The sequence below is a fragment of the Sapajus apella genome, unplaced genomic scaffold (genome assembly GCF_009761245.1).
Source record: "Sapajus apella isolate SASKATOON/1434 unplaced genomic scaffold, GSC_monkey_1.0 scaffold52, whole genome shotgun sequence".
Lineage (NCBI taxonomy): Eukaryota > Metazoa > Chordata > Mammalia > Primates > Cebidae > Sapajus > Sapajus apella.
In genome coordinates this window covers 6553702-6562462 of record NW_022436992.1, presented here as the reverse complement: position 1 = coordinate 6562462, position 8761 = coordinate 6553702, and the positions used below count along the sequence as shown (strand labels likewise).

Below are 8761 nucleotides of genomic sequence, written 5' to 3'. Positions count from 1 at the left end.
CAACAAAACATAATTTCTAATGCCACATTTTATCTACATTTAGCTAGATTAAAAGTGTAAAATTACTAGAGGAAACAATCACACAGGAATAATAGGCACAATCCTTGAGGGTAGTCAAAGAGTCTCCAAATTGCTCTGTAAGAGGATCTTCTAACTTACCCACAGCACTGTGAGGTTCTGAACAAGTGCTGACTTTGTACTTGACATTGCACTCATATGGCCATGGCTCCAGTAGCAGCTGGAGTACTGCATTCCTTGTATCTACTGATTAAGAATCATGGAATTTATGGCTGTGAAGGGCTGCAAGGGGCACTAAAGTACATCATATTTAATGCCTAATTTCTATAGAAGGGAGGAAACCGAAAAGGGAAAATAAGGAAATGTTTGGCTAAAGACTTTCCTTGTGTTTAATGTTGCATCCACGACTGGTTAAGAATTTAAAGTTTGAAATCGGAAGAGCATAGATTGAAATGTAGGGTTTGCCTATTATTAAACATGTAACCGTAGGCAAGTTATTATTCACTCAGCCTCAGGACATTTTTCCTCAAAATGTTTCAAAAGTAATGAATGAGATCAAATGGGTAAAATGGATAGTACATTGTTGGCAGATAGTGAATAATAAATGGCAGCTTGTAGTGGTGGCGATTATTATAACAGTGGCATCACAGAAGAAACGAATCATACAAATGGCAAGTTCAGCTTGAAAAGCCAAGAGGTTCTTCATTTTGTCTCCTTGTTTCATTTATTTGAGTCATTATCTGTATTAGTCAGAGTTTTCTAGAAAACAGAAGCAACACAGTTCTGGTGGTTTCTTTCTCCTGACAGGATCCTGACTTAAAGTTTTACTCATCTGGTAGCAATAACCTGGCATTAGGACTCAGAATATCCAGTATCAGTTCTTAAGTGGGAAAAGTCAGGAACCTGCATGTCTTATGGGGAGGATACCCATTGGGAAGTATGGAGTCACTGAAGGAGAGGAAAATGAGAACAATTTGGTGAATATGTTGATATCTCCGTTAAGATGTGGCCCAATCAGTAAGACTGCCATGAACTCTCCCTTCTTAGTGCTAGAACTTCATGTTTGGCGGCCCCACCTTAACATATGAGTAAATAGGGCCCTTTTCCCTTTGACTATGAAGAAAGTTGGGCCACCCCAATGAATTAGGCCCAGCTCATCTCCAACACATTTCCATTTTTTCTTGTGCTGTATGTGTATGAATATAAATACAAATCTTTTTATAAATGTACATTTTATAAATTTTATGTAATTATATATGTAAGTATACACACACAGAGAGAGAGAGAGAGAGATTGATAAATTTGTTATAAAAGAGTGGCTTACATGATTATAGAGGCTAACAAGTCCCAAGATCTAGAGAGTGAATCTGCAATTTGGAGACAGAAGAGTCAGTGGTAAAGTTCTATTCTGATTCCAAATGACTGAGAACAAGGAGAATGAATGGTACAGTCTCTATCTCAAAGACTGGCAGGTTCAAGACCCAGGGAGAGCCAGTGTTTCAGTTCAAACCCAAAGACAGGAAAAAACCAATAGCTCAGTTTATAAGCATGCAGGAGAATTCTCTTACTTGGAAGAAAATCGGTCCTTTTTCTTATTTTTCTATTCAGGTCTCCAACTGATTGAACAAGGCCCACCACATTAGGGAGAGCATTTGATGTTAATTCTATCCAAAAACACTCTCACAGAAACATCCAGAACAATATTTGGATAAATATTTGGGTACACTGTGGCCCAGTCAAGTTGACACATAAAATTAACTGTCACTCTCTCTCAACTTATAGTGGAAAATCATAACAGGTTTCCTATAATTCACATAGAATCATGAAAGCTGCTTCATTCATACCATTTTGTTCATTCACTTACCTATCTGTCCGTCTATCCATTCACATATGACTTAACAAGATTCACTAATTATCTGTCACTTTTAGGTGCTTTTTTGACTCCTGGATTTAGTGTTTCAAAAACAAAGAGAAAGCAGTAAAATGGGCTTTTCAAGGATCTGTCAGTGACTTGAGGAACCAAAAGGAAAAATTACTTGGGAGCATTTCTTATGTTTGTCACAGGTATAGAAAATAATCACTGGGTTTGATGAAAGCCTAAAAGCTTATTTCATCTCTAATTCTCTCTCTAAGGCAGTTGTAGCAGAAAGCCAATGAAATTCGGTATAACACTATACATAGCAACAAACCTACTGTGCAGAATGCCTTTGAAATGAACATGGACTTCTGTATCACAGACATTTTCAGGGTGTTAACCCAACATATGCTCTGCTGGATATTTTCCCCTAAACATTTATACTATGGCTCATAGTTAATAAACACAATTTTAGTGTTGCAGAACTTTCTGTAAATTGTGCAAATCCTAGTCTTTTGTACATATGGAGGGGTGCTTCTTGAGTTCACCTTGAATGTCACCCAGACCCTATGAATAATAATATTTTATTTTGGAAAATAAATGAGAGTATGCAGATCTAGTGTTAATGAAAAAAAAAAAAAAAAAAAAAAAAAAAACAACTATGCCTTAATTAGAATCGGATCATTTTTACATCCTGATGTGTGTCTGCATGAATTCCTGGTCAGCTGAACTGTGGGGAAATAAGGATGCTCTGGAATTGATCCCTGTGATTCAATTATAATTAGAGATGGCTCTTGTCATTGTTATCTGGAACTCTGCAACCACCTCTCTGCTGTGACAACTGGCTTTTTGTGAGGCTCTACTAAGAGGGAGGCTCAAGGCTGGCAGAAGAAGGGACTGACTCCTCCCTGTTTGCTTTTTTGCTTTCTGCCCCTGTCAGTTGTACCCAGCATTGCTGCTTTATTCCAATAGCAGCCGCTCCTTCCCTAACAGCAGATTCAGTTTGCAATTTTTTCTAGCACTTGTAGTATCAGCCGTTTGTGCTCACTGAGAGAAACCAGCACCAGGAGGCCAGTATCTCCTCCTCAGAGATCTGCACCCCAGCCCAATGAGGCCCCTCCTCCAAAGGCCCCGCTTCAAAACAGACGCCAGCAGTAGCCAAGCAATGACTTCCCTTTGGAGTTCTGCACTCCATCCCCATGAGGCCCCTCCTCCAAGATCAGAGACACCAGCCCCAGCTGAGCAGCAGCCCCTCCTCAATGACCTGAGTTTAGCTTCCTCAAAGAGTTTACATTTTAATAATTCTCATACCTTCTCTTTGTTACCTTACTATTAGTAGTGGAAGCTGTTTCCTGCAACTGCTTCCACCTTGATTCCTTAATGTCCTCTTACTGCCTTTTCAGGTTGCTAGCTAACTTTGTACCTAGTTAAAAATATTTTTTATTAAGGCCTCTCAGTTAAAATTAATTACTCATGTGGTTTCTTTCCCCTGATTGGATTCTGACTTCAAGTTTTACTCACTTGGCAGAAATAACCTGGCATTAGGACTCAGAATATCCAGTATCAATTCTGAAGTGGGAAAAGGCAGGAACCTGTATGTCTTATGGGGAGGATACCCACAGGGAAGTATGAAGTCACTGAAGGAGAGGAAAATGAGAACAATTTGGTGAATATGTTGATGTCTCCGTTAAGATGGGGCCCAATCAGTAATACTGCCACGAACTCTTCCTACATAGTGCTAGAACTTCTTGTTTGGCGGCCCCCACCTCGGCACATGAGTAAATAGTGTCTTTTTCCCTTTGAACATGAAGCAAATTGGGCCACCCAAATGAATTAGGCTCAGCTCATCTTCAAGGTGTTTCCATTTTTTCTTGCTCTACTCACCTTTCCATTCCCACATGATGCCCCGTCCTCCCATGCTTTTCTCATCCTGCCTTTCTTTACCTGCTTCCAACTGGCTGTTGGATTGGAAACTACAAAAGCAATTCATTCATGAGCCAGAAGGACCTGTTAATAATATAAATATCATGCTAATCCTTTTAGTATTATGTCTAATCTAAAATGGGAAGAGCCTTTATTGGAAGAAATATACTTTAACAATTGAATCTTATGTATAAATAATAGGTATAGGATCAAGTGGAGTGAATATTTTAGATAGGAATTTGGGGAAACAGTCTTCTTGCCATTTAAAGTTATATAAAGTTCTGAATGTGGCACCTATTTCGTATATACTATGCAAAAACATAGGAAAATTTATCTCCTTATTTACCACAATAAATGGTCTAAGCTCCAAGTCATGAGAATTGCTAGGAGAAGAGATTTCTGGACTCAGCCCCTTAGAGATTAATACAGTGGTTCTTGTAATCTGCAGATTTAATTAATATTTCAAACAATTCAATTTAGGTAGCCCATGAATTACAGGAGCACAATTATGAAGTGAAGACAGATGAAGGGGACAGACTTTGCTATTAAGAATAGGTTGAGATAAAAATGTTCTTCAGATGTGTATTTCTGATATGAGAGTTTTGCCAAAATATTCAATGATAATTGTGCTTTTACCAATTTCTCTTCAAATTTCTAATAGCTTTTAAGATATATAATATAAATATGTATATATGTATGCGTGTGTGTATATCTGTTGGTGCTTAAAGGATTATGTCTACCAGAACAGTCTCAAATATTTTAATGATTCCTTTCCTATTAATGAGTAAGATCTATATGAACCTGTTAAGTCTACCAAACCAATGAATCACTGAGATATTTGTTTATTAACATTTTTTTAACATTTTACCATTCACGTCTCAATCATATTTAAAACTGAATAAATTTTACCATGAACATTTAAATATCCATCACTCAGATTCCACAATTAATAGTTTACTCTTTTTGTTTCATCAGTTATCTTCCTGCCTCAGCCAAGCAGCTGGAGCTACAGACATGCACCTCCATGCCTGGCTAAATTTTTTATTTTTGTTTTTGTAAAGATGGGGTCTTGCTATGTTTCACAGACTTATCTCAAACTCCTGGCCTCAAGCAATCCCCTCACCTCAACTTCCCAAAGTCCTGGGATTACAGGCGTGAGCCACTACAACTGGCATGAAGTTCTGAAGGGAACAAGCGTTTAATACATACTTATCCTGGATAATGATCAAGGGCAAGAATATAAAAGTGTGGTATTGTCTTCTCATTGTGAGTGGGGAGTATCACCTCACTCTTCATACTGCATACATTCATCTAAAGTCTACCCTGAGTTTTCCCAAACTTTCAAAGAAATAACTGAATAGAGACCTCTTAACAACCAGCTTGCAAATCTGGCATTAAACAATCTCATTTCTTGCCTTGAATCTCATCCAACACACAAATATTGAATAAATCTAGTTGGAGGAGAAAAAAAGGCTCATGGCTTTTTATCTGGGTATAGAATATAACCAACTGTGCATGTGCCAGAAAAGATAAAAATCTCTGTCCCGAAGATTGTCAGTTAAGGTCAAAAAGCTAGTGACTTCAGGTCATTCACATTTGATTTTCTCCTCTTGATATACAGTTTGTTATATTATCAAGAGAGATGATAGAGCTTAAAGAATCCAGGGCACCCTGTAATATGAGAAAATGATCTTACAGTCTAGGGGTTGGCACTAGACCACACGCTAGACTGTATTAGGTGGTGCACAGCTATAGAACAGGGCACACAAGGAGGGACAGGGGCCAAGCTGAGCAATGAGTGGAATGGCTGGGCTGGTAAACAATGAGTGGAATGGCTGGGCTGGCAAAAGAACAAAATAAAAGACAATGTATGTTCAGAAAAATGTGTATGGCTGCAAGTTATGTAATGAAGTTGATATCTTAATCCAGAGTACTTAACCATACTTGAAAGTACAGGAAAGTCTAGTGTTCAAATAGGCTGGTCAAAATAGGTGACAAGGAGTTCTAGCTTGGTAGGACCATACAAAGTTTCAGAGCCTAACAGTAAAATGTTCAGGTTGACAATTTCAAAATTTAGGCCTACCAAAAAGAAATAGGTAGAAATTAAGGAGCAATAACAACAGCAACAAAAAAACAAGTCTAAAACCAGAATACTACAGCATAATACTAGTGCTAGGACCATAAACAACTGTCATACAAATATGGTGTTAATTGATTACCACAAGAAACTTATAAGATTGGTATCCTCATAGTACCCCTTTTACAAATTAGGCAATGGTGATTTACTTAAGTAATTTGTCCAAAATTAAACTTCATTAAGTGGCACAGCATAAATTTGCCTAGATCTGCTTGATACTAGAGACTACATGTTTAGCCACTGTGGTATAGCACTCATTCCGAAAAGCACCACTGGGGTATGACTATGTAATTGCCAGGACTATTTTCAGCTGCTCTCTGCTATTCATGAAGGTTGTCTTTTCAGGTATGGGCAATGGAATATGATATAGCAGCAAATAGAGTTGCTTCTGATTGTCCGATTGCTGTCTGTGGCAAGTGTTTCTAGAAGAACCCACCGAATCCTAATACTGGGGAAGGCCCAGTGATGTCTAGAGAAACACAGTCAGAATTAATGAAGTTGTATTTAGAGACTAAGCACTCTCTTAATTCAGAAAATTGAAAATAGAGAGCTTCCAAATAACGAAAGATAACTCGCAAGAAATAAGAGCATGCACTTATTCTATTGATCTAGCATCTCAAGTTGGATAGAAAGTTGTTTCCAGACATTTACATAATGGCACATCATCAGAAAATAATAGCAAACCTTTATAAAAGTGGTTTTGAAGTGAACAAAATGGTACAGCCTGGTATTACAAGATAACGAGGACTAAGTTTCTGACATCGATTTTTCTGAAGGAGAGAGCCACTTGAAGGCCCTTTCAGAGTGCTTTGTGTGGAAGTTTTAGAAGAGAAATTCACAGTCATTTCCCCCCAGAAAAAAAAAAAAAAAAAAAAAAAAAAAAAAACAGTCTTAGGCTTTTAGTCAGAAATGTAATTGTTAGCAGGCTTGATGCAACTTGGCCAGGCTGACATGAGCAGTAGCTTATGATAATCCCTACTGAGTCCATAATCCCACAAAGGGATCCACAGAGTCCCTTAATCCATGATCCCAGACCTGCCACCAAGAAACATGTGTTGCTCCACATTGCTCCCACTCTGGAGCCACATTCTAACATGTTCTTCAGATGACTGGAGGGAGAAAATCAAAACAAAACTATTGGACTCAATAATCTGATATTTGTGGTTTTTAAAAAATTGTGTTTTTGTTTTTAGATAGAGTCTCGCTCTGTTGCCTATGCAGTGGCATGATCATATTTCTGTTATATAAATGAAAATAGAGAGTCTAAGATTTTTCCAGTGAAGCATTCCTCGAAGTAGTAGAGAGCTGATGTGTAACCTAAGACTTCTGGAAGAAGCATGAAACAGCCAGTAAAACTATGCAATTTTTATGTACTCTGATGTTTTGTTTCAAGATATATGTGCGGTTTTAACTTTCTACTCCATCATCTATCTGTATTTGTTTATTCTAAAGTTAGTATTTTATCTGTTTTTTCATTTTTTAAAGTCAATATTTTAGAATAACATTTTAGAAAATAAATTACGCTTGTTCTTTGGATTGACATATTACAGTGGTATATCGTTATAATGCCCCAGGAGTATATGTATCTGAGCATGAAGCAAGAATTAAGGTTCTCTTCTTGATTGTTGAAAACAGGAGTGAAATTTGAGTTTGCTTCTAAGTTCAGCTAGGGTTCAGTAATCACCACAAAATCTATGGCCATAAATGGAATTTTTAATCCTAACCAATTGATGTGAACATATGTTGACTTAATCTCTAGGGAAGGAAAATGAACAAACATGGATAGATTAATGCAAATCCTGTTCCACCAGTAAAAAGAAACTTCGTTTCACATAACCCCCTTCAAAACAGAGCAGACATCATTCACAACTTTATATACTTAATTTGTAATGAGTTACCTTGTTCACAGCTGATAGCAGTTGATAATTGATTGCTGGTGATTGATTATTGGTAAGGGATTAGCAGCATTACCCTCTGTGATGGTTAATACTGAGTGTCAACTTGATTAAATTGAAGGATGCAAAGCATTGATCGTGGGTGTGTCTGTGAAGGTGTTACCAAAGGAGATGAATATTTGAGTCAGTGGGCTGGGAAAGGCAGATCCACTCAATCTGGGTGGGTACAACCTAATTAGCTGCCATCAAGGCTGGAATATAAAGCAGGCAGAAAAACGTGAAAAGACAAGATTGGCCTAGCCTCCCAGCCTATGTCTTTCTCCTGTGCTGGATGCTCCCTGCCCTGGAACATTGGACTGCAAGTTCTTCAGTTTTGGGACTCGAACTGGCTCTCCTTGCTCCTCAGCTTGCAGACAGCCTGTTTTAGGACCGTGTGATCCTGTGAGTTAATACTTAATAAACTCCCCTTTATATATATATATATATATATATAGGGGAGTTTATATATATATAAAATATATATATATAATATATATTTATATATACTATATATATATTTATATATATTTATATGTATATATTTTTATATATACACACACATACATATATATGTGTGCATGTGTATATATATAATCCTATTAGTTCTGTCCCTCTAGAGAATCCTAATATACTCTCTCATTTATCATTTAAAAAATTTTTACACTTGATCTTAGCCAAAAGGCCGAGAAGCGATCATTTAAAAAATTTTTAATACTTCATCTTGCTTCCTTCTGTTTTGCTAGATTTGTATCACTTATTTAAATAATTCTTATCTTTCAAGGATCAATTCAAGTCCCACATTTTCCAGGAAACATCTAAGTGAGAGTTCTGAAGTTTATCTAATATTTTCAAAAATACAAAGCATTTTAGAAAAACAAACTCCAGTTCAAGGTG

The 8761-nt window shown here is 37.1% G+C and overlaps 1 pseudogene; it reads right to left on the bottom strand.

Moving 5' to 3' along the window:
* Positions 1-8417: 8417 nt before the first annotated feature.
* LOC116527031 lies at positions 8418-8561 on the bottom strand (annotated as a pseudogene).
* Positions 8562-8761: the final 200 nt, after the last annotated feature.